Genomic DNA, 3,736 nt, shown 5'->3' on the forward strand with positions numbered 1-3,736 from the left:
CTTCCTGCAAATATGGATGTTTGAGATGACCTTGAATGGCCTTCTAGCTCCAAAATACTACAGTTCTAAATCTTAAAACTGCCTGTTGTACTTTGGACTTTAGCCTTGTGTCTCTCCCTCCTGTTTAGCTTATAAAACTTTTGTATTTGCGATTATACATAGTTGCCTCGGAACTAAATGTGTTAAGAGGTTCAGTATGCTAAGGCAAAGCAGAAGAAAGATAGTAGCCTTGCGGGCTCACAAATAAAAGACTTGAGCAACTGTAGGAAATAAGAGAAGTAGAAGGGAAAAAGTGTCTCAGTAGTTCAGACTAGTGAAGTCTCCACATAGCAGGCTTTCTCTACAGGTAACAGTAAGTTTTATTTATGACTGATTAACAGCGATTGATTTATAAAAGTCTTCCCTTTCAAAGAGAGCACCAGGATGCTTTATTTCCTAATTGGATAGTGGCTTTGCATATAAATAAAGGGAGAATCCCAGCCATCGGTTGGGAAGACACATTGACATGGCAGGTTTCTTCTTGTCTCTGCCCTGATTTACTGTATGACCTTGGACAAGTAATTTATCTTCCCCCAAACAAGTTTCCCTAATTATAAAACGGAAATACAAATACTTGCTGCCGTCACTGAGGATTAATGAGCAAGGTGAGTGTCTTCAAGCTCCCAGAGGGGAAAAAGCTGTATATAACGAAGCAAAGAACCCCTCGGTAACACTGTTGGACTTTTCACACAACTGGAGAAAGAAAAAAACCGCAGCACTAAAAAACCCTGCAGCTTTCAGTTTCACAGTCTAAAAACAAAAAGCGCTCCCCTCTTACAACCAGACCAATTTTTCCTGCATGTTACCCAGCACACTCTGGAGACGAGGAAGTTTCCTGGCTGGAAGACAGGCGCTGAATTTATTCCTCCAGGGTTCTGGCCCTTGCTCTATCGTGAACAGTGACATCTTTGGGGTGGGGTGGGTGGGCAAATTGGTGTTTCGGTGCCTCCATTTCTTCTTCTGTAAGATGCTGGATAATAATACGGCTTGCCATATATAAGGAGATATGTGTAGGTGCCTGGCGTATGGTAAATTACAAATAAATAACCTGCTGTAACTTCTGTTCTTAGCAGCATAGTTCAAACTGCTGGAGTATTTTCCTCCTAAAAGTCAAAGGTCCTTATGAAACAGTGTCGGGGTACAAAGGTAAACCTGCTGTAAACATTTGTATTTTAAAAGGGGGCCGGGGAACTAATATAAAGCCTTGAAGCTCACTTTGGCTGAGTAAGTTTGGGGGTAGGGGTGCTTGAACAACTCGTTAAAATTCGGCCGCGCGATCGCTAGGGGGCACTGTGAGCCTGCTTTGGCGAGAGAGAGACGGCGAGCTGCGCCGGGCGGAAGGGGCTTGGTGCTTTCAGCACCCAAGCGTGCGGGAGAAACGCAACCTAGCAGAGCCGGCGACCCTAGGGCGAGCTCCGTCAGGCGTGACCCGGGCGACCCAGAGGGGGTGGGGGACGGGCTACATGCAGCCCCACAGCTCTTCGCGCTCGACTCCCCACGCCCACCAGGCTCCTTCTTGGCAGATCCTTCCTGGCAACAGTTCTTAATGTGGTATCCGCGAGTCCGGAGGCTTGGGAAACCGGCCCACCCTCTCCCCCTGCCCCCAGCTATAGGCAATATTTTGGGTGCACCTAGGTGGGTTGTTTTGCCCGCCCAAAGGGCCAAAACTGTCATTTGATTATTTAAGGGCTCTACGTCCCCAAAGGGGTTCAGCTCTTTTAATTTAGGAAAGAGGACCCCCTCCCTGCCCTGAAGGCTAAATGAGCGGGTCTGGAAACGACACTGAAATCATCGTCGGGTCGGGGCTAGCGGCTGGCACGCCCCACGGCGACTCCAGGAAAAGTGTCCAGTTCAGGTCCTGAAATGGCTCAGGTGCGAAGTTGAAACGCCCTTCCGCGAAAAGAGTGGAGGCAGTGAACCTGCCCCACTGAGTACCTAGACCAAAATTCCCTTAGCCCCAAGAAGAGGTCAACACACTTAAGGAAACTCGGGCGAGGCACTCGGCGGTTCCACCTGCTCCTCGGGTCCCCGCCCCAGGCGCCCGTTCAGGCTTTGGGCACGAAAGGGAAAATCGGTAGATTGTGTTCTTCCCTAGAGAGAAAGTGCGGCGGGCGGAGGTTGGTGCGTCTCCTCTAACGCGAGCTGGGTGCTGGTGTATCGATGTCCACGCGATCCCGGGGCGGGAGGCATAAGCTCTGCTCCCCAGGCTCCTGGACTGAACACCTCCAAGTGTCATCCCTGGGGGGCAGAGCATCCGAAGAGGCAGGGCAGAATGCTGGGGGTGTGTGTGGGGGCGACCGGAAAGAAAGCACAGTGGAGACGAGGGTGAGAGGACACGGCAGAAAGTCGCCGGGGTGGGGGGCGGGGCGGCAGGGAATGCGCCAGCCGAGGGGAAATTTCGTACAACCCGTCCCAAACTTTCGCAGACCCGGGGGCCTAGGAAGGGAGAGCCAGGCAGAAGCACCAGCCTCTCCCGCCGCCCAGAGTGCCCAGCTGCAGCCAGGAGGGGCCGCACGCAGCGCCGGCTGAAAGCGTGCGGGAGAAACGCAACCTAGCAGAGCCGGCGACCCTAGGGCGAGCTCCGTCAGGCGTGACCCGGGCGACCCAGAGGGGGTGGGGGACGGGCTACATGCAGCCCCACAGCTCTTCGCGCTCGACTCCCCACGCCCACCAGGCTCCTTCTTGGCAGATCCTTCCTGGCAACAGTTCTTAATGTGGTATCCGCGAGTCCGGAGGCTTGGGAAACCGGCCCACCCTCTCCCCCTGCCCCCAGCTATAGGCAATATTTTGGGTGCACCTAGGTGGGTTGTTTTGCCCGCCCAAAGGGCCAAAACTGTCATTTGATTATTTAAGGGCTCTACGTCCCCAAAGGGGTTCAGCTCTTTTAATTTAGGAAAGAGGACCCCCTCCCTGCCCTGAAGGCTAAATGAGCGGGTCTGGAAACGACACTGAAATCATCGTCGGGTCGGGGCTAGCGGCTGGCACGCCCCACGGCGACTCCAGGAAAAGTGTCCAGTTCAGGTCCTGAAATGGCTCAGGTGCGAAGTTGAAACGCCCTTCCGCGAAAAGAGTGGAGGCAGTGAACCTGCCCCACTGAGTACCTAGACCAAAATTCCCTTAGCCCCAAGAAGAGGTCAACACACTTAAGGAAACTCGGGCGAGGCACTCGGCGGTTCCACCTGCTCCTCGGGTCCCCGCCCCAGGCGCCCGTTCAGGCTTTGGGCACGAAAGGGAAAATCGGTAGATTGTGTTCTTCCCTAGAGAGAAAGTGCGGCGGGCGGAGGTTGGTGCGTCTCCTCTAACGCGAGCTGGGTGCTGGTGTATCGATGTCCACGCGATCCCGGGGCGGGAGGCATAAGCTCTGCTCCCCAGGCTCCTGGACTGAACACCTCCAAGTGTCATCCCTGGGGGGCAGAGCATCCGAAGAGGCAGGGCAGAATGCTGGGGGTGTGTGTGGGGGCGACCGGAAAGAAAGCACAGTGGAGACGAGGGTGAGAGGACACGGCAGAAAGTCGCCGGGGTGGGGGGCGGGGCGGCAGGGAATGCGCCAGCCGAGGGGAAATTTCGTACAACCCGTCCCAAACTTTCGCAGACCCGGGGGCCTAGGAAGGGAGAGCCAGGCAGAAGCACCAGCCTCTCCCGCCGCCCAGAGTGCCCAGCTGCAGCCAGGAGGGGCCGCACGCAGCGCCGGCTGAAA

This window comes from Lipotes vexillifer, unplaced genomic scaffold (assembly GCF_000442215.2).
Source record: "Lipotes vexillifer unplaced genomic scaffold, Lipotes_vexillifer_v1.1 scaffold1161, whole genome shotgun sequence".
Lineage (NCBI taxonomy): Eukaryota > Metazoa > Chordata > Mammalia > Artiodactyla > Lipotidae > Lipotes > Lipotes vexillifer.